The sequence below is a fragment of the Macaca mulatta genome, chromosome 5 (genome assembly GCF_049350105.2).
Source record: "Macaca mulatta isolate MMU2019108-1 chromosome 5, T2T-MMU8v2.0, whole genome shotgun sequence".
NCBI classification, from domain to species: Eukaryota; Metazoa; Chordata; class Mammalia; order Primates; family Cercopithecidae; genus Macaca; species Macaca mulatta.
The window spans coordinates 51,620,014-51,643,266 of NC_133410.1; the positions used below are offsets into that span (position 1 = coordinate 51,620,014).

Sequence of the window (23,253 nt, forward strand, 5' to 3'; positions counted from 1 at the left end):
CATTTTTTCCTTCATTTCAACCTTGGTGAATCTGACAGTTATGTGTCTTGGGGTTGCTTTTCTCAAGGAGTATCTTAGTGGTATTCTCTGTATTTCCTGAATTTGAATGTTGGCCTGTCTTGCTAGGTTGGGGAATTTCTCCTGGATAATATCCTGAGGAGTGTTTTCTAACTTGGTTCCCTTCTCACTGTCACTTTCAGGTACACCAATCAAATGTAGAGTTGGTCTTTTCACATAGTCGCATGTTTCTTGGAGGCTTTGTTAATTTCTTTTCACTTTTCTTTCTCTAATCTTGTCTTCTCACTTGATTTCATTAATTTGATCTTCAATCACTGATATCCTTTCTTCTGCTTGATTGAATCAGCTATTGAAGCTTGTGAATACTTCTGGAATTTCTCGTACTGTGATTTTCAGCTCTATCAGGTCATTTAAGCTCTTCTCTACACTGGTTATTCTAGTTAGTCATTCATCTGATCACTTTTCAAGGCTTTTAGCTTCTTTTTGATGGGTTAGAACATGCTCCTTTAGCTCAGAGAAGTTTGTTATTACCAACCTTCTGAAGCCTACTTCTGTCAATTTGTCAAACTCATTCTCCATCCAGTTTTGTTCCCTTGCTGGTAAGGAGATGTTCTTTTGGAGGAGAAGAGGCATTCTGGTTTTTGGAATTTTCAGCCTTTCTGCTCTGGTTTCTCCCCATCTTTGTGGTTTTATCTACCTTTGATCTTTGATGTTGGTGACCTACGGATGGGGTTTTGGTGTGGATGTCCTTTTTGTTGATGTTGATGCTATTCCTTTCTGTTTGTTAGTTTTCCTTCTAACAGACCCCTCAGCTGCAGATTTGTTGTAGTTTTCTGGAGGTCCACTTCAGATGCTGTTTGGGTATCACCAGCGCAGGCTGCAAAACCACAAAGATTGCTGCCTGCTCCTTTCTCTGGAAGCTTCATCCCACAGGGGCACCTGCCTGTATGAGGTGTCTGTCGGCCCCTACTGGGAGATGTCTCCCAGTCAGGTTACATGGGGGTCAGGGACCCACTTGAGGAGGCAGTCTTTCCGTTATTGGAGCTTGAATGCCATGCTGAGAGAACCACTGTTCTCTTCAGAGCTGTCAGGTAGGGACGTTTACGTCTGGAGAAACTGTCTGTGGCCTTTTGTTCAGATATGCCCTGCCCCCAGAGCTGAAATCTAGAGAGGCAGTAGGGCTTGCTGAGTTGTGGTGGGCTCTGCCCAGTTTGTGCTTCCCTGCCACTTTGTTTACACTGTGAGCATAGAACTGCCTACTCAAGCCTCAGTAATGGCAGACGCCCCTCCCCCTACCAAGCTCCCACTTGATTGATCTCAGACTGCTTCACTAGCAGTAAGCAAGGCTCCGTCAGTGTGGGATGCGCCGAGCCAGGCATGGGAGGGGATCTCCTGGTCTGCCGGTTGTAAAGACCGTGGAAAAAGCACAGTATTTGGGCAGAAGTGTACCACTCCTCCAGGTATAGTCACTCATGGTTTCCCTTAGCTGGGAAAGGGAAATCCCCTGAACCCTTGTGCTTCCTGGGTGAGGCGATGCCCTGTCCTGCTTCGATTCACCCTCTGTGGGCTGCACCCGCTGTCCAACCAGTCTCAATGAGATGAACCACGTACCTCATTTGGAAATGCAGAAATCACCTCTCTTCTGCATTGATCTTGCTGGGAGCTGTAGACTGGAGCTGTTCCTATTCAGCCATCTTGGAAGTGATCCCCTTGTGTCCTCTTTAAGCTCTCACAACAATATGAGTGCAGTTGCTTCTGTTTATTCGCTGATCTTACATGCATGCATGCATGTGTGTGCACGTGGACACACACACGCACACTCGTTTTAGGGGTACACGTGATTCTCAGAGAGTGCAGCCTAAACTCATACGGAGAAAGAAAAAGAAACCTATCCCTAACTGCCTTGTAATTTGTAAGGTGTGATGCTTTCCACAGAGTCAGGCAACTATACTATTATGCCAAATAGTGTGGATTCCTTTCCTTTCTTCTCCCTTCCAAATTGCTTCCCTTTGGAATCTTGTGGAAACAGAGGGTCTAGTGCTGGACCATTGGGCTACTGGTGGCTGTCCCCTTAGTTACCCAAAGATGAGCATTGAGAGTATTGCCTTGAGAAGGATTCCATTAAAATATTAGTCTAGATTTTGCAAGGCAGAAGGCAGGGAACTGACTTACTTTCCAGCTTACTCAGTTGACTGGGACAATGGGACTGTGGTCAGAAGGGCTGGGAGAGAAGAACTAGTTCCAGCATAGAAGCAGGCAGAGGAAGCTCTGCTTTGCTTGGGGGTTGTGTTGCCAGCTGATGGTGTGGCAAGATTTAAAGGAGGGCTAAGAGCTCTCACACCCAAAGATACCCTAACCTCTTCACCAGTCAAATTCTCACCACTAACAAGAGCTCAGTATGCTACAAATCTGGTTGTCTGGAAAGCAAAGTGGAGCCTTGGTCATGCTGTCTTTCTCAAGCTCTCTCCCAGAATACCTTAACTATGTTTGAGAATGTCCATCTCTTAACATCTCTGCTGATATTGTTAGAGACTTTTTAATCTTGAGTCACTCTTTTATGTAAGAAATATATGTGAAATACTCTAATTTTAATTCACATTTCCTTGATTACTAGTGAGATTAAACATCTTCTCATATGTTTATTGACGATTTGGGTTTTTTTCTTCTACAAATTTCCTATTAATAGCTTTTGTTCTTTTTCTATTTGTGTAATTTAGGTTTCTCATATTATTAATTTGTAGAAATCCTTTAGGTATTCCTGAATATATAATACAAATAGTTGTTGATATAACTTCTCCCAGTCAGTTGCTTATCTTTTCACTTTATTTATTTTTTTAAGGGGGGGTTATGTGAGATTTTATATTTTTATGTAATTAAATTATTAATCTTTTTTTCTTATGGTTTGGCTTTTTGTATCTCATTTAATAAATCTTTGCCTACCCTTAGATCATAATGATATACAACTATATTTTCCTGTAAACGTTTCAGAGTTTTTTTATACTTAAGTATTTTAATCCATGTGGATTTTAGTTTTTTTATACAATATAAAATAGGGATATAAATTACATATATATTTCCATTTGGAATCCATGTTTTAGAGTTATTTATTTGGATTATAATGCCACCTTTATTTATATGTGAGTGTGTGCATATATGCATGTGTGTGTGTATATATATACGTGTATATATGTATATGTGTGTGTTTGTATGTGTATACATAAATTATATCATATATAATTTATGTTGCTGGGTGCAGTGGCTCACGACTCTAATCCCAGCACTTTGGGAGGCTGAGGTGGGCAGACTGCTTGAGCTTAGGAGTTCAAGACCAGCCTGAGCAACTTGGTGAAACCCTGTCTCTATAAAAAATACAAAAATAAGCTGGTGTGGTGGTGTGCACCTGTAGTCCCAGCTACTTGGGAGCTGAGGATCACTTGAGTCTGGGACTTTGAGGCTGCAACAAGCCGAAATCATGTCACTGCACTGCAGCCTGGGTGACAGAGTGAGACTCTGTCTCAAAATAATAATAATAATAAGATCAAACAAAACGAATCAAGTGTCTGTTCTCTTCCATTGATCTGTCTATTTCTGCCCTAATACTCACAATTTTAATAATTACAACTTAACAACAGTAAGCCTCCATATCTAGAACAGTAAAATTCCGCTCCTCCTCTAACTTCTTTAAAATTATCTTGACTATTATTTGCCTTTTACCATATTTTTGCATGTTTTAACATAATTGAGAACATGTTACATATATAATTTCATAACCTGCTACTTTTCACTTGATAACATATGCATTTTCAAATGTTATTAAAACTCTTGACATTTAAGACAGCTGAATAAAATATGATGCAGCACACAGGGAATAGCATAAGCTGTATCGTATTTTATTTAACCATTCCTGTATTGCTGGATAGTTGCTTTATTTCCATATTTTCTTGTTATAAATAATAGTACCATAGTGAACATCTTTGTGTATAAAGTTTTTCCATCTTTAGGATGATTACACTAGAATATATTCTCAGAAATAGAATATAATTAAAATTTTATTTTCAAGAGAATTAAAAATCCTCCCCAGGAATTTCTGAGACCGTACATTTAACCAGGTCTTTATTAGCACTGAGTACTCTAATTTTTTAATTGAAAGATAAGCTCATCTTGTTTAATAATTTTGCCTCTAGCTGGCTCTGAAAAGACCAAATTTTCTAACAACACTGAGCAGTATTCCTAATACTGAGGAAGGAATAGACTAACAATAATTGTTTGCATGGGGTGGCATTTGAATGAGAGAGAGAAGGGCTTGAATAAATTAATCCCAAAGTGATTCTTCTATTTTCGTGTCAGGAATGAGGATATTTCTGTTGATAGTTAACTAACTATTCTCATTTCTTCCTCATGTTCCCTGATTTCGTATGCAGATTTTAGAATATAGGGCTTTTTGACAGATTATTTAAATCCCAGTGAGGTGGAACAGCATTCGGATTGTTTATAATGACTATCATCAGTGGCAAATTAGTTTAGCCTGTCTCAGAGTATTCTGTTTGACAGCTTCATGTTTATTTCACACTATAGAGGCTGAAAAAGAAAACACGTGTAAAAGAGAACTTATTTTATTTGTCATTTAATTAAATGAGTAAGAAACACAATCAAGAATGTGTTTAGGACCCTGTCCTGGCCACAAAAAGAAGCTGACCCTGAAAGATGAAGCCAATTAGAGTTTCCTAGCAGGTTTGCTTTACTATTTTGTTTTTGACATACTAGTTTCTTTTTTATTGAACTCTGTCAAATATGTATTTTTCTAGGAAGGAAATTTAAGAAATAAACAACTCATGGTAATTGCATGATTGCTTGACCTTTAGAATGTATTATCTGTGACCCGTATCTTCTAGCCATGGGTTTTACAAATGATGCACTTTTACCTGTTACTTATTACAATCAAAAGGTTAAGAATTTTTTTTAACAGACTCATCCTTGCGCAGGCGCCATGCTAATCTTCTTTGTGTCATTCCAGTTTTAGTATATGTTTTGCCAAAGCGAGCATAAGAATAGTTTTAATGTTTCTGCAAATTTGCCTCTTGATGATCTGCTTGGATACTACTCTTTCTTTAGGGCCAACAGATGTTTTGTTCTAGGCCTGTCTGTTTCACCAGCTTCTAGTCAGTGTCTCTAATTAGTACAAAGTAGTGTTGGTAGCATAAATTGAACACAATAAGAAAGAGGGATTTATTCATAGGAAACATGTTATAATTTGCTTCCAGTAATCTGGTTTCACAAAGAGAACATGGGTATGTAACTGGAACTGGACACTTATCAACATGGGAAAGCAACCATTCACCAAGCTCAACTGCACGGGGGGTAGTGTAGGGAAGAGATTAGGAGAAGGGCTGCCTGTACCAGAAACTGCCTGGGTTTGTATGCTGATACCAGTATATACTAGTTGTGTGATCTTGATCAAGTTTCTTAATCTCTCTGTGCCTCAGTTTACTCATCTGTGAAATAAAGTTGTCAAGATTAAATTAGTTAACATTGTGTACATTGTGTGGCACATGTAATTACTCAGTAAATATTTGTGATTATTATTAGTTTCTATGTGGAATCTTGAACAAAGTCCGAAGGTGGTGAACACATTGGGTCTCAGGGAGACTTCTGGGGTCTCAGTCTATTCCAAAGGAATTACATGTTAGTGTCACAGGTTGAGTTCCCTTGGAAGCAGCCTCTGAGATTAGCATGCAGGAACTGTTCTGAGATTAGCACTAGGGACTGTTCTTGAGAATATCACCCGAGGAAGGGAAGAAGCAGATCGGGTGGAGGGAGTTGTTGGGCTGTGATGTTGTGTTAACAAAAGCCTCAGCTAGCCACATGGGAGTCTGAAGCTGGTATGGCCCTTAAGAGTTGTTCTGAGTTGGGGCTAGAGGTGGAGGCCTTTATATTCCTCCATCAACCAGTCAGTGGCTGTGGGCTTCCCCAAGGAAGCCAGTGTGACCTTGGGAGCAGAAGGCTGTCTATATCCAAGGTGGTTCTGGAAGAGGGCTGGCAGCTGAGGACAGAATGTCAGCAGTACTCCCAGCAGTTGGGGGAATAAACTCTTCAATCCTGAAGGCTTACGGGGGTGGTACATCACAGTATCCACTGTAGCCAGAGGTCCATCGTGACCTTTGAGGTCACTGACTCCAACCTCACCTCCCACTCCTGTCTCACTTGCTCATCTGGTATTTAAGCCACCTCTACGTGCCTACCTTACTGCACTTTGTCCCCATTAGTTCATTCTTCCACAGCTACTCCCTCTGTGGACCTTTAACTTTCTTGTCACTGTCATCCACTGTTTTTTTTTTTTTTTTCCCTGACCTCCTGGTCAGATCTTCACATTCATCCCTGACCCCTGACACACAATCGTCCTCTTCTGTTTAGATCTACTCCCATGCTAGGCAACTTCTCCATGTAAATGACCCAGTTAACAACACACTGGTTTCACAGTTCTTCATCACCCAGAGTAAGTCAACTTCTTTCCATCATCATTACCCACTCCAGATCAAGCCAACTCTGTTTCTCACCAGGACAGCTGCATTTGCCTTTCCGGACCCACATGTGCCCCAGTTTAAGCTGTTCTGCAGCATTGGGACTGTTCTCAAGACATTGATGATGTCTTTCCTGCCCTGCTTAAAACTCGTAAGTGACTTTCTGTTGCGTAGAGAATAAACCCTTAACCCATGGGCTGCAAGGCTCTCTATGTCCACATCTCTGGTTGCATCTTGCACCACTATTCACAGTACAGCATTCTGGCTGTACTGACTTTCTAATTTATTTGAAAACTCTGTGATCCTTTTGCTGTCTTTGCATGTGCATTGCTCTCCATCTCTAATAAACCCCCACCTCATCACCTAGTCAATACATGCTTCATACTTCAGAAGCCATTGAATCATCTCTCCCTTAAGGAAGACTTCCCTGATTCTTGAGACTGTATGGGGCCTCCTATTACAGGCTCTGGAAATACGTTTCCTTCTTCCCAGGACTTAGAACAAACTGCAATAATATATTTGCATGGTTTTGATTAATATTTGTCTTCTCCTCTAGCATATCTGGAACTGCTTACCCTCAGATCTATTTCTTGTACTTTCCCTGTTTTGAACCCTGTTGCAGGCTATGGCTCCCAGCCTCCTGAGTCTATGAGCTTCAGGCTGGGTTTGCCTAGTGTCAGACAATACCAGGAAATTGGGGATTGGGGAGAAAAAGGAAGACCTCTGACTCTCTCACTCTTTACTTTCACTACAGCTAAAAAACAGTTATATAGAAAATGCAGAAGCAGAATTTATAGATCTGTGTTTTATAGCAGTCTTTCATTGGAAGGTTATTATAATGTGTATTTAATGTATATAATAATGTGTATTTCTTTCTCTTTCTTTTCTTCCTTTCTCCCACTATTCCCCGCTCCGTTTTCCTCCCCTCCCCTCCCCTCCCTTCCCCTTCTCCTTCCTTCTTCCCTCCCTCCCCTCTTCCTCCCTCCCTCCCTTCCTTCTCCTCTTCCTTCCTTCTTCCCTCCCTCCCTCCCCCCTTCCTCTCTCCCTCCCTTCCTTCTCTCCGCTCTCCCTCCTTCCCTTCCTTCCTTCTACTCTTCCTTCCTTCTCCCATCCCCTCCCCTCCCCTCCCCTCCTTCTCTCCCTTCCCTCCCTTCCTCCCTCCCTCCTTTCTGTTTCCAGTTTTCTCTGTTGTCTTTGGAGTTGAGCCCAGTCTCTGCCCTCCACTGCAAAACCCCATTGCAGTGGTCCCTACATCTATCATGATGGTCCTGAATGAAGTCTGCCTTACTGTTCTTTACCAAGTGTCATGAACAATGTTTTCTTTCGGAGATGACAAGATAAATTAATAAGAAAATTAAATTTAATTAATTAATTAATTAAGGAAAACCCCCAGAAGGAATACAATACTGGGGCCGGGGTGGCTGGAGTTTAGTTCTGGCTTTTTGCATTTTATATAATGTCAGTTGTAAACTGTGATCTGATCTAAGCCAATTTGTTTTTGCATAAGTGTGAGCCAGCTATATATACAAAGAAAAAGATACAGCCAACTGTATCTTTTTCTTTGATCAACACCAGTTATGCAAAAACAAACTGGCTTAGGTCATAAAATTTGTGATATTTTACTGGTATTTCTGGGGGGTTGATAATGGTAACCACCAAAAAGTTTAAGATGGACATATCTATATACTAGTATCAGGTTACCTTGACAGCAAGTCCAAGTCTTAAGATCAATTTCTCTACACACACAGGTTTTATATATAAGAACTTATTAGCAAGCAGTCACAAAAATCGTGAACATCAACTGATTTGTAAAGTTGATGGAACCTTACACTGTCCTATTAGCTGTCACCATGACATCTGGTATGTACTTATAAAAATTTAAAAAAATTTTAAAGTTAGTTGCAGAAAAAATAGTTCTTAGTAGAAATTTAAAACAAATGATATGGAGTGGCAAGTCTTATTTACTGGTATTTATTTAAACCTTTCACTGTCCAAAAAGAATTTAAAGTGACTTATAGGGAAGAATAAAGATGCATATGAAATAGTTCACAAAATAAGAATGAAGAGGAAAATTATAAAAGAAAAAGGGTGGAAATAAATATGCCAACCATAAAACTCCTATAAAGATTTTCAATTCAGATTTTTTCCCCTGAGCACCAGATTCACATATCCTATTGCCTATTGGATTTGAATTATGATATTTGTACTTTGAGACAGGGTTGAATGTCTGTCTGCATTAGTAAATTTAGGTTGCCCCTTAAGTATTATCAGTTACCCTAACCAGAAATCCACCTCTGAAGTGGGGTGAGCTAGTACTGTAATCAAGAAGCCCAGCTCCAGCACTATACAGTGGTAGTATTAGACGTACTTCTGTGTCTTTTTCTTTGATCAACACCAGAGCTTTAATTAGCATAATGAATGTTAAAAACAGTTTCACTGATAAAATTAATAGCCTAGAGGATGTTAGAAATGAGATCTCAGTGGAGAAATTAGTGATATTTTACTGGTATTTACTGAATAAAATATGTACTTTGGAGACACTCCTCTCTCTCATAAGACAGAGTGTAAGAAGATAGCAAAGTCCATAGTCTCAATCTTTATGAATAATACTTGAGATTTAATGTCTACATAGTCTTCTGTCCAGTCTTGGGGACTGAGGACTCTAGATACCTAATGCATTTGCCACAGGTGAACCTTTTTTTTTTTTTTCTTGAGACGGAATCTCGCTCTGTTGCCAGGCTGGAGTGCAGTGGTGCGATCTTGGCTCACTGTAACATCCACCTCCCGGGTTCAAGCAGTTCTCCTGCCTCAGCCTCTTGAGTAGCTGGAACTACAGGCGCATGCTACCACACCTGGCTAATTTTTGTATTTTTAGTAGAGATTGCGTTTCACCATATTGGCCAGGATGGTCTCTATCTCTTGACCTCGTGATCTGCCTGCCTTGGCCTCCCAAAGTCCTCAGATTACAGGCGTGAGCCATCTCGCCTGGCCAGATGAACTTTTTATGAGAGTGTTTGTCTAGAGCCATGGCACCTACTGGTGTCTCCCCGCTCACCTGACCTCTCTGGGATGCACTTCTTTTTTAAATTTTAATTTTTATGGGTATAAGTAGGCGTATATATTTATGGGGTAAGTGAAATATTTTGATACAGGCATACGGTGTATAATCACATCAGGGTAAATGGGTATCCATCACTTCAAGTATTTATAATTTCTTTGTGTTACAGACATTCCAATTATACTCTTTTAGTTATTTTAAAATGTACAATAAATTACTGTTGACTATGGTCACCCTTTTGTGCTATCAAATACTAGATCTTATTCTTGCTATCTAACTATATTTTTGTCTCAATTAATCATCCCCACTCCTCTCCCCACCTGCCACCTGCCACCCTTCCCAGCCTCTGATAAACCATTCTTCTACTCTTTATCTCCATGAATTCAATTGTTTTAATTTTTAGCTTACACATAGGAATAAGAACATGTGAAGTTTGGCTTATTTCACTTAACACATGTCCTCCAGTTCCATCCATGTTGTTGCAAATGATAGGATCTCATTCTTTTTTAAGGCTGAATAGTGCTCCTGTCTATATACACTACATTATGTTTTCTTTACCCATTTGTTTGCTGATGGACACTTAGGTTGTTTCCAAATCTTGGCTATTGTGAATAGTGCTGCAGTAAACATGGGAGTACAGATACCTCTTTGATATACTGATGCCCTTTCTTTTTGGTATATACCTAGTTGTGGAATTACTGGAAAATACAGTAGTTCTATTTTTAGTTGTTTGAGGAATGTCCATAGTATTCTCCAGGGGGCTGAACTTATTTCCATTCCCACCAGGGTCAAAGGATTCCCTTTTTTCCACAACCTTGTTTGTGTTCATTAGTCCCTATCTTTTGGATAAAAGACATTTTAACTGGGGTGAGGTGATATCTTCTTGTAGTTTTCATTTGCATTTGTCTGATGATCAATGATTCTACAACTAACTTTTAAGACTATGTGCAAAGTTGGCTGGGTGCGGTGGCTCAAGCCTGTAATCCCAGCACTTTGGGAGGCCGAGGCGGGTGGATCACGAGGTCAGGAGATCAAGACCATCCTGGCTAACATGGTGAAACCTTGTCTCTACTAAAAATACAAAAAACTAGCTGGGTGTGGTGGCGGGCGCCTGTAGTCCCAGCTACTTGGAGGCTGAGGCGGGAGAATGGCATGAACCGGGGAGGTGGAGCTTGCAGTGAGCCGAGATCGGGCCACTGCACTCCAGCCTGGACCACACAGCGAGACTCCATCTCAAAAAAAAAAAAAAAAAAAAAAAAAAAGACTATGTGCAGGATATTTATTGTCCCTTCTGTTTTCTTTATTTATTTATACATACTTTAAGTTCTGGGATACATGTGCAGAACGTGCAGGTTTGTTACATAGGTATCCACATGCCATTGTGGTTTGCTGCACCCAAAACCTGTCATCTACATTAGATATTCCTCCTAATGCTCTCCCTCCCCGAGTCCTCCACCCCTCGACAGGCCCTGGTGTGTGATGTTCCCTTCCCTGTGTCCATGTGTTCTCATTGTTCAACTCCCATTTATGAGTGAGAACATGCAGTGTTTGGTTTTCCGTTTCTGTGTTAGTTTGCTGAGAATCATGGTTGCCAGCTTCACCCATGTCCCTGCAAAGGATATGAACTCATCCTTTTTTATGGCTGGATAGTCCATGGTGTATATGTGCCACATTTTCTTTATCCAGTCTATCATTGATGGACATTTGGGTTGATTCCAAGTCTTTGCTATTGTGAATAGTGCTGCAGTAAACATAAGTGTGCATGTGTCTTTATCGTAGAATTATTTATAATCCTTTGGGTATATCCCCAGTAATGGGATTGCTGGGTCAAATGGTATTTCTAGTTCTAGATCCTTGAGGAATTGCCACACTGTCTTCCACAATGGTTGAACTAATTTACACTCCCACCAACAGTGTAAAAGCATTTTATTTCTCCACCTCCTCCCAGCATCTGTTGTTTCCTGACTTTTTAATGATCACCATTTTAACTGGAATGAGATGGTATTTCATTGTAGTTTTGATTTGCATTTCTCTAATGACCAGTGATGATGAGCTTTTTTTCCATTTGTTTGTTGGTAGGTCTACTTTTAGTGCTTTAAGGAATCTCCACTTTATTTTCCATAGTGGTTGTACTGGTTTACATCTCCTCCAGCAGTGTAGAAGTGTTCCCTCTTTACTGGATCCACGCCAACACCTACCAGTTTTGATTTTTTAATTATGGCCATTCTTGTGAGAGTAAGGTGGTATCACATTGAGATTTTGATTTGCATTTCCCTGATCATTAGTGATGTTGAGCATTTTTTTGTATGTTTGTTGGCCATTTGTATATCTTGTCTTGAGAATTGTCTATTCATGTCCTTAGCCCACTTTTTGATAGGATTGTTTTTTTTTCTTGCTAATTTGAGTTTGTTGTAGATTCCAGATATTAGTTCTTTGTCGGGTGTTTAGATTGTGAAAATTTTCTTCCATTCTGTGGGTTGTCTGTTTACTCTGCTGACTGTTCCTTTTGCCAAGCAAAAGCTCTTTAGTTTAGTATAGTCTCACCTATTTGTCTTTGTTTTTATTGCATTTGCTTTTGGGTTCTTGGTCATGAGCTCTGCCTGAGCCAATGTCTAGAAGGGTTTTTCCAATGATATCTTCTAGAAATTTTATAGTTTCAGATCTTAGATTTAAGTCATTGATCCATCTTGAGTTGATTTTTGTATAAGGTGGAAGATGAGGATCCAGTTTCCTTCTACATGTGGCTTGCCAATTATCCCAGCACCTTTTGTTGAATAGGCTATCCTTTCCTCACTTTATGTTTTTGTTTGCTTTGTCAAAGATCGGTTGGCTGTAAGTATATGGCTTTATTTCTGGGTTTTCTATTTTGCACCACTGGTCTGTGTGCCTAGTTTTATGCCAGTACCATGCTGTTTTGGTGAGCATAACCTTACAGTATAGTTTAAAATCAGGTAATGTGATGCTTCCAGATTTGTTCCTTTTGCTTAGTCTTGGTTTGGTTATGTAGCTCTTTTTAGGTTCCACATAAATTTTAGGATTGTTTTTTCTAGTTCTGTGAGGAATGATTGTGGTATTTTGATGGAAATTGCATTGAATCTGTTGATTGCTTTTGGTAGTATGGTCATTTTCACAATAGTGATTCTACCCATCCATGAGCATGGGATGTGTTTCCATTTATGTCATCTATGATTTCTTTCAACAGTGTTTTGTAGTTCTCCTTGTAGAGGTCTTTCATCTCCTTGGTTAGATATATTCCCAAGTATTTTTTTTTTTTTTTTGCAGCTATTATAAAAGAGGTTGCATTCTTGATTTGATTCTCAGCTTGGTTGCTGTTGGTATATAGAAGAGCTACTGATTTGTGTACATTAATTTTGTATCCTGAAACTTTGCTAAATTCATTTATCAGTTCTAGGAGCTTTTTGGAGGAGTCTTTTAGGGTTTCCTAGGGATATAATCATATCATCAGCAAACAGCAACAGTTTGACTTCCTCTTTGCCAATTTGGATCCCGTTTATTTCTTTCTTTCGTCTGATTGCTCTGGCTGGGACTTCTAGTACTATGTTGAATAGAAGTGGTGAGAATGGGCATCCTTGTCTTGTTCTAGTTCTCAGAGGGAATGCTTTCCGCTTTTCCCCCATTCAGTATTATGTTGGCTGTGAGTTTGTCATAAATGGCTTTTATTACACTGAGGTATATCCCTTGTATGCCGATTTTGCTGAGGGTTTTAATCATGAAGGGATGCTGGATTTTGTCAAATGCTTTTTCTGCATCTATTGAGATCATTTGATTTTTGTTTTTAATTCTGTTTATGTGGTGTTTCACATTTATTGACTTGCATATATTAAACCATTCCTGCATCCCTGGTATGAAACCCACTTGATCATGGTGCATTATCTTTTTGATATGTTGTTGGATTCGGTCAGCTAGTATTTTGTTAAGGATTTTTGCATCTATGATCATCAGGAATATTACTCTGTAGTTTTGTTTTTTGGTTACGTCCTTTCCAGGTTTTGGTATTAGGGTGATACTGGCTTCATAGAATGATTTAGGGAGGATTCCCTCTTTCTTTATTTTGTGGAATAGTGTCAATAGGATTGGTACCAATTCTTCTTTGAGTGTTTTGTAGAATTCAGCTGTGAATCCATCTGGCCTGGATTTTTTTTTTTTTTTTGGTTGGTAATTTTTAAATTACAATTTCAATCTCACTGCTTGTTACTGGTCTCTTTATGGCATATAATTCTTCCTGATCTAAGCTAGGAGGGTTGTATATTTTCAGAAATTTATTATCTCCTCTAGGTTTTCTGGTTCATGCATGTAAAAGTGTTCATAGTAGCCTCAAATGATCTTTTGCATTTCTGTAGTGTTGGTTGTAATAGCTCCCATTCTAATTGAGCTTATTTGAATTTTCTCTTCTTTTCTTGGTTAATCTTGCTAATTGTCTATCCATTTTATGTATCTTTTCAAAGAATCAGCTTTTTGTTTCATTTATCTTTTGTATATATTTTTTTGTTTCAATTTCATTTACTTCTGCCCTGATCTTGGTTGTTTCCTTATCTCTGCTGGGTTTGGGTTTGCTTTGTTCTTGTTTCTCTAGTTCTTTGAGGTGTGACCTTAGGTGTCTGTCTGTGCTTTTTCAGACTTTTTGATGTAGGCATTTAGGACTATGAACTTTCCTCTTAGCACCACCGCCTTTGCTATATCCCAGAGGTTTTGATATGTTGTGTCACTGTTATTATTCAGTTGGAAGAATTTTTAAATTTCCACCTTGATTTCATTGTTCACCCAGTGATTTTTCAGGAGCAGGTTATTTAATTTCTATGTATTTGCATGTTCTTGAAGGTCCTTTTAGAGTTGATTTGCAGTTTTATTCCACTGTGGTCTGAGAGAGTACTTGATGTAATTTCAACTTATTGAGTCTTGTTTTGTGACCTATCATATGGTCTATCTTGGAGAAAGTTCCATGTGCTGTTGAATAGAATGTATTTTCTGCATTTGTTGGGTAGAATGTTCTGTAAATATCTGTTAAGTCCATTTGTTCCAGGGTACAGTTTAAATCCATTTTTTCTTTGTTAATTTTCTGTCTTGATGACCTGTTTAGTGCTGTCAGTAGAATATCAAAGTCCCCCACTATTATCGTGTTGCTGTCTATCTCATTTATTAGGTCTAGTAGTAATTGTTTTATAAATTTGGGAGCTCCAGTGTTAGGTGCATATATATTTAGGACTGTGATATTTTCATGTTGGATAACACCTTTTATCGTTATATAATGTCCCTCTTTGTCTTTTTTAACTGCTGTTGCTTTAAACAGCAGTTAAAGCTGTTGTTTTGTCTGATACAAGAATAGCTACTCCTGGTCACTTTTGGTGTCCATTTGCATGGAATGTCTTTTTCTACCCCTTTACCTTGAGTTTTTGTGAGTCCTTATGTGTTAGGTGAGTCTCTTGAAGACAGCAGATTCTTGATTGGTTAATTCTTATCCATTCTGCCATTCTGTATCTTTTAAGTGGAGCACTCAGGTTATTTAAATTCAATGTTAGTATTGAGATGTGACTTACTGTTCTATTCATCATGCTAGTTTTTGCCTGAATACCTTGTTTTTTTTTTTCATTGTGTTATTGTTTTATAGGCCCTGTGAGATTTATGCTTTAAGGAGGTTCTATTTTGGTGTATTTTGAGATTTTGTTTCAAGATTTAGAACTCCTTTTAGCAGTTCTTATATTACTGACTTGGTAGTGGCAAATGCTCCCAGCATTTGTTTGTTTGAAAAAGACTGTGTCTTTCCTTCACTTATGAAGTTTAGTTTCACTGGATACAAAATTCTTGGCAGATAATTCTTTTGTTTAAAAAAACTAATGAAAAAATCCCAATTCCTTCTGGCTTGTACGGTTTCTGCTGAAAAATGTGCTGTTAATCGGAGAGGTTTTTCCTTTATAGGTTACCTGATGCTTTTGCCTCACAGGTTTTAAAAGTCTTTCCTTTATCTTGACTTTAGATAGCCTGATGACTATGCGCCCAGGTAATAATTTTTTTGCAATGAATTTCCCGGGTGTTCTTTAAGCTTCTTGTATTTGGATATCTAGATCTCTAGCAGGGCCAGGGAGAAGTTTTCCTTGATTATTCCTCAAATAAGTTTTTCTTTTTTTTTCTGGTGCAATCGAATTTATTTTTCACTTTTAAAACTTTTTAAAAAATACATGATTATTGTAGACAAATATAGTAATATAGAGAAGTAAATTAAAAAATTAAACATTTCCCAGAAAACCACCAATATCTAGTATTTTTTTTTTTGGATACAAAGTGATATTTTAATATTGTATACAATGTATAACAATCAAACCAGATATGCATTATCTCAAACATTTGTTATTTGTGTTGTGAACATTTAAAATCCTTTCTTCTAGACTTTTGACAGTATACAATAAATTATGGTTAGCCATATTCATCCTACAGTGCTGCAGAACACCAGAACTCATTCCTCCTAGGTCTAGTTGTAATTTTGTATCCATTAACCAATCCCTGCCCATCCTAAGATGCACAATCTTAAATTGTGCTGATAAGTTATTAATTACTTAATTCTATCTAGTATTATTGGCCTTAGCTATTTGCCTGTTTCGAAGTTTAAAGTAAGCAAGTATGGTGGAATTCTTTTTTTTTTTTTTTAAATTAGTGACCTGGTTTATTAGGTAAGAGGTAATTTAGTATGCATATTTAAATAGTAGATCATTAGCACTTATTATTTTTTTATTTTTATTTTTTATACTTTAAGTTCTAGGGTATATGGGCACAACGTGCAGGTTTGTTACATATGTATACATGTGCCATGGTGGTGTGCTGCACCCATCAACTCATCAGCACCCATAAACTCGTCATTTACATCACTTATAACTCCCAATGCCATCCCTCCCCACTCTCCCCTCCCCATAATAGGCCCCAGTATGTGATGTTCCCCTTCCCATGTCCAAGTGATCTCATTGTTCAATTCCCACCTATGGGTGAGAAGATGTGGTGTTTGGTTTTCTATTCTTGCAAAAGTTTGCTGAGTATGATGGTTTCCAGCTGCACCCATGTCCCTACAAAGGACACGAACTCATCCTTTTTTATGGCTGCATAGTATTTCACGGTGTATATGTGCCACATTTTCTTAATGCAGTCTGTCACTTATGTGTGAACTTGATCCTGTCATTATGATATTAGCTGGTTATTTTGCTCTTTAGTTGATGCAGTTTTTTCCTAGCATCAATGGTCTTTACATTTTGGCATGTTTTTGCAATGGCTCTACTGGTCGTTGCTTTCCATGTTTAGTGCTTCCTTCAGAGTCTCTTATAGGGCAGGTCTGGTGGTGACAAAATCTCTAAGCATTTGCTTGTCTGTAAAGGATTTTATTTCTCCTTCGCTTATGAAACTTAGTTTGGCTGGATATGAAATTCTGGGTTGAAAATTCTTTAAGAATGTTGAATATTGGCCCCCACTCTCTTCTGGCTTAGACAGTTTCTGCCAAGAGATCTGCTGTTAGTCTGATGGGCTTCCCTTTGTGGGTAACCTGACCTTTGTCTCTGGCCGCCCTTGACATTTCTTCCTTCATTTCAACTTTGGTGCATCTGACAATTATGTGTCTTGGAGTTGCTCTTCTTGAGGAGTATCTTTGTGGCATTCTCTGTATTTCCTGAATTTGAATGTTGGCCTGCTTTACTAGGTTGGGGACGTTCTCCTGGATGATATCCTGAAGAGTGTTTTCCAACTTGGTTCCATTTTCCCCGTCACTTTCAGGCACCCCAATCAGACGTAGATTTGGTATTTTCACATAATCCCATATTTCTTGGAGGCTTTGTTCATTTCTTTTTCTTCTTTTTTCTTTAGACTTCTCTTCTCGCTTCATTTCATTCATTTGATCCTCAATCACTGATACTCTTTCTTCCAGTTGATCGAGTCGGTTACTGAAGCTTGTGCATTTGTCTTGTATTTCTCGTGTCATGGTTTGTATCTCTGTCAGTTCATTTATGGCCTTCTCTGCATTGATTATTCTAGTTATCCATTCTTCCATTCTTTTTTTCAAGATTTTTAGTTTCTTTGCACTGGTTATGTAATTCCTCCTTTAGCTCTGAGAAGTTTGATCGACTGAAGCCTTCTTCTCTCAACTCGTCAAAGTCATTCTCTGTCCAGCTTTGATCCGTTGCTGGCAATGAACTGCGTTCCTTTGGAGGGAGAGATGCGCTCTGATTTTTTGAATTTCCAGCTTTTCTGCCCTTCTTTTTTCCCATCCCTTTCGTCTTTGATGATGGTGATGAACTGATGGGGTTTTGGTGTGGGTGTCCTTTCTGTTTGTTAGTTTTCCTTCTAATAGTCAGGACCCTCAGCTGTAGGTCTGTTGGAATTTGCTTGAGGTCCACTCCAGACGCTGTTTGCATGGGTATCAGCAGCGGAGGCTGCAGAAGATAGAATATTGCTGAACAGCGAGTGTTGCTGTCTTATTCTTGCTCTGGAAGCTTCGTCTCAGGGGTGTACCCCACTGTGTGAGGTGTGAGGTGTCAGTCTGCACCTAGTGGGGGATGTCTCCCAGTTAGGCTACATAGGGGTCAGGGACCCACTTGAGCAGGCAGTCTGTCCATTCTCAGATCTCAACCTCCATGCTGGGAGATCCACTGCTCTCTTCAAAGCTATCAGACAGGGGCATTTACCTCTGCCAAGGTTTCTGCTGCTTTTGGTTTAGCTATGCCCTGTCCCCAGAGATGGAGTCTACAGAGACAGGCAGGCCCCCTTGAGCTGCGGTGGACTGCACCCAGTTTGAGCTTCCAGGAGGCTTTGTTTACCTACTTAAGCCTCAGCAATGACGGGCGCCCCTCCCCTAGCCTCGCTTGCAGTTAGAGCTCAGACTGCTGTGCTAGCAAGGAGGGAGGCTCTGTGGGCGTGGGACCCTCCCGTCCAGGTGTGGGATATAATCTCCTGGTGTGCTGTTTGCTAAGACCCTTGGTAAAGTGTAGTATTAGGGTGGGAGTTACCCGATTTTCCAGGTGTTGTGTGTCTCAATTTCCCTTGGCTAGGAAAAAGGATTCCCTTCCCCCTTGTGCTTCCCAGGTGAGGCGATGCCTCGCCCTGCTTCAGCTCTCACTGGTCGGGCTGCACCAGCTGACCAGCACTGATTGTCCAGCACTCCCCAGTGAGATGAACCCGGTACCTCAGTTGAAAATGCGGAAATCACCCATCCTCTGTGTCGCTTGTGCTGGGAGCTGGAGGCTGGAGCTGCTCCTATTCGGCCATCTTGCTCCGGGAATCCTCAAATAAGTTTTTCAAATTTTTAGATCTCTTCTTTGGGAACAGCAATTATTCTTAGGTTTGGTCATTTAACATAATCTCAAACTTCTTGGAGGGTTTGTTCCCCCCTAAACATTTTTTTTTCTTTTTCTTTTTCTTTTTTTTTTTGAGACAGAGGCTTGCTCTGTCACTGAGGCTGAAGTGCAGTGGCATGATCTCGGCTCACTGCAACCTCTGCCCCTTGGGTACAAGCAATTCTTGACCTCAGCCTCCTGAGTAGCTGGTATTGTAGGCATGTGCCACTATGCCTAGCTAATTTTTTGTATTTTTAGTAGAGACAGGGTTTCTCTATGTTGGCCAGGCTGGTCTTGAATTCCTAGTCTCAAGTGATCCATCTGCCTTAGCCTCCCAAAGTGCTAGAATTACAGGCATGAACCAACACACCCAGCCTGTTCTTCTTTTTTTGTTTTCATTTCCATTAATTTTTTGTATTATTATACTTTAAGTTCTGGGATACATGTGCAGAACATGCAGGCTTGTTACATAGGTATACATGTGCCATGATGGTTTGCTGCACCCACCAACCCATCATCTAGGTTTTAAGCCCCCTATTCATTGGGTATTTCTCCTAATGCTATCTCTCCCCTTTCCCCCACCCCCCGACTAGCCCCAGTGTGTGATGTTCCCATCCCTGTGTCTGTATGTTCTCATTGTTCAACTCCAATTTATGAGTGAGAACATGCGATGTTTGGCTTTCTGTTCCTGGGTTGGTTTGCTGTTTGCTGAGAATCATGGTTTCCAGCTTCATCCATGTCCTTGCAAAGGACATAAATTCATCATTTTTTTATGGTTGCATAGTATTCCATGGTGTGTATGTGCCACATTTTCTTTATCCAGTTTATCATTGATGGGCATTTGGGTTGATTGCAAGTCTTTGCTATTGTCAGTGGTGCTGCAATAAACATACTTGTACATGTGTCTTTATAGTAGAATGATTTATACTCCTTTGGGTATATACCCAATAATGGGATTGCTGGGTCAAGTGGTATTTCTGGTTCTAGATCCTTGAGGAATTGCCACTTACACTCCCACCAACAGTGTAAAAACATTTCTATTTCTCCACCTCCTCCCAGCATCTGTTGTTTCCTGACTTTTTTTTTTTTTTTTTTTGAGACGGAGTCTCGCTCTGCCGCCCAGGCTAGAGTGCAGTGGCCGGATCTCAGCTCACTGCAAGCTCCGCCTCCCGGGTTGACACCATTCTCCTGCCTCAGCCTCCCAAGTAGCTGGGACTACAGGCGCCCGCCACTGACTTTTTAATGATCGCCATTTTAACTGGTGTGAGATGGTATCTCATTGTAGTTTTCATTTGCATTTCTCTAATGACCAGTAATGATGAGCTTTTTTTCATATGTTTATTGGCCAGATATATGTCTTCTTTTGAGAAGTGTGTGTTGATATCCTTCACCCACTTTTTGATGGGGTTGATAGCTTTTTTCTTGTAAATTTAAGTTCCTTGTAGATTTTGGATATTAGCTCTTTGTCAGACGGATAGATTGTGAAATTTTTCTCCCATTCTGTAGGTTGCCTGTGTACTCTGATGATAGTTTCTTTTGCTGTGAAGAAGCCCTTCAGTTTAATTAGATCCCATTTGTCAACTTCGGCTTTTGTTGCCATTGCTTTTGATGTTTTAGTCATGAAGTCTTTGCCCATGTCTATGTCCTGAATGGTATTGCCTAGGTTTTCTTCTAGGGTTTTTATAGTTTTAGTTTTAGGTCTTACATTTAAGTCTTTAATCCGTCTTGAGTTAATTTTTGTATAAAATATAAGGAAGGGGTCTAGTTTCAGTTTTCTGCATATGGCTGGCCAGTTTTCCCAGCACTGTTTATTAAATAGGGAAGCGTTTCTTCATTGCTTGTGGTTTGTCAAAGATCAGATGGTTGTAGATGTGTGGTGGTATTTCTAAGGCCTCTGTTCTGTTCCATTGGTCTATATATCTGTTTTGGTACCAGTATCATGCTGTATAGGTTACTGTAGCCTTGTAGTATAGTTTCAAGTCAGGTAGTGTGATGGCTCCAGCTTTGTTCTTTTTGCTTAGGATTGTCTTGGCTATACAGGCTCTTTTTTGGTTCCATATGAAATTTAAAGTAGTTTTTCTAATTCTGTGAAGAAAGTCAGTGGTAGCTTGATGAGGGTAGCTTTGAATCTATAAATTACTTTGGGCAGTATGGCCATTTTCATGATATTGATCCTTCCTATCCATGAGCATGGAATGGTTTTCCATTTGTTGTTGTCCTCTCTTATTTCTTTGAGCAGTGCTTTGTAGTTCTCCTTGAAGAGGTCCTTCACATCCCTTGTAAGTTGTATTCCTAGGTATTTTATTCTCTTAGTAGCAATTGTGAAAGGGAGTTCACTCATGATTTGGCTCTCTGATACTCTATTATTGGTGTATAAGAATGCTTGTGATTTTTGCACATAGATTTTGTATCCTGAGACTTTGCTGAAGTTGCTTATCAGTTTAAGGAGATTTTGGGCTGAGATGATGGGGTTTTCTAAATATGCAATCATGTCATCTGCAAACAGAGACAATTTGACTTCCTTTCTTTCTGTTTGAATACCATTTATTTCTTTCTCTTGTCTGATTGCCTTTGCCAGAACTTCCAATACAATGTTGAATAGGAGTGGTGATAGAGGGCATCCTTGTCTTGTGCTGGTTTTCAGAGGAAATGCTTCCAGCTTTTGCCCATTCAGTATGATATTGGCTATGGGTTTGTCATAAATAGCTCTTATTATTTAGAGATGTTCCATTAATACCTAGTTTATTGAGGGTTTTTATCATGAAGGAGTGTTGAATTTTATCAAAGGCCTTTTCTGCATCTATTGAAATAATCATGTGGTTTTTGTCATTGGTTCTTTTTATGTGATGGATTACATTTATTGATTTACATATGTTGAACCAGCCTTGCATCCCAGGGATGAAGCCAACTTGATCATGGTAGTTAAGCTTTTTGATGTGCTGCTGGATTCAGTTTGCCAGTATTTTATTGAGGATTTTCGCATTGATGTTCATCAGGGATATTGGCCTGAAATTTTCTTTCTTTGTTTTGTCTCTGCTAGGTTTTGGTATCAGGATGATGCTGGCTTCATAAAATGAGTCAAGGAGGATTCCCTCTTTTTCTATTGTTTGGAGTAGTTTCAGAAGGAGTGGTACCAGCTCCTCTTTATACCTCTGGTAGAATTTGGCTGTGAATCCATCTGGTCCTGGGCTTTTTTTGGTTGGTAGGCTATTAATTACTGCCTCAATTCCAGAACTTGTTATTGGTCTATTCAGGGATTTGATTTCTTCCTGGTTTTGTCTTTCGAGGTATGTGTCCAGGAATTTATCCATTTCTTCTAGATTGTCTAGTTTATTTGCATAGAGGTGTCTATAGTATTCTCTGATGGTAGTTTGTATTTCTGTGTGATCAGTGGTGATAGCCCCTTTATCACTTTATCATTTTTTATTGTGTCTATTTGATTCTTCTCTCTTTTCTTCTTTATTAGTCTGGCTAGTGGTTTATTTTGTTAATCTTCTCAAAAAATCAGTTCCTGGATTCATTGATTTATTGAAGGATCTTTCTTTTCTCTGTCTCCTTCAGTTCTGCTCTGATCTGAGTTATTTCTTGCCTTCTGCTAGCTTTTGAATTTGTTTGCTCTTGTTTCTCTAGTTCTTTTAATTGTGATGTTAGGGTGTCGATTTTAGATCATTCCCGCTTTCTCCTGTGGGCATTTAGTGCTATAAATTTCTCTCTAAACACTGCTTTAGCTGTGTGTGTCCCAGAGATTCTGGTACGTTGTATGTTTGTTCTCATTGGTTTCAAAGAACATCTTTATTTCTGCCTTCATTGGTTTATTTACCCAGTAGTCACTCAAGAGCAGTTTGTTCAGTTTCCATGTAGTTGTGCAATTCTAAGTGAGTTTCTTAGTCTTGAGTTCTAATTTGATTGCACTGTGGTCTGAGAGACTGTTTGTTATGATTTCTGTTCTTTTGCATTTGCTGAGGAGTGTTTTACTTCCAATTATGTGGTCAATTTTAGAATAAGCACAATGTGGTGCTGAGAAGAATGTACATTCTGTTGGTTTGTGGTGGAGAGTTCTGTAGAGGTCTGTTAGGTCTTCTTGGTCCAGAGCTGAGTTCAAGGCCTGAATAACCTTTTTAATTTTCTGTCTCATTAATCTGTCTAGTATTGACAGTGGGGTGTTAAAGTCTCCCACTACTATTGTATGAGAGTCTAAGTCCCTTTGTAGGTCTCTGAGAACTTGCCCTATGAATCTGGATGCTCCTATATTGGGTGCATATATATTTAGTATAGTTAGCTCTTCTTGCTGCATTGATCCCTTTACCATTATGTAATGGCCTTGTCTCTTTTGATC

General features: G+C 39.4%; 1 non-coding gene across 1 annotated transcript; it reads right to left on the reverse strand.

Annotated features, from left to right (window-relative positions):
- Window positions 1-4,955: 4,955 nt before the first annotated feature.
- On the reverse strand, window positions 4,956-5,060 carry LOC114678511 (U6 spliceosomal RNA). The gene has a single exon (XR_003729952.1). It is a non-coding gene; the product is annotated as a U6 spliceosomal RNA (small nuclear RNA).
- Between the last annotated feature and the right edge of the window lie 18,193 nt (window positions 5,061-23,253).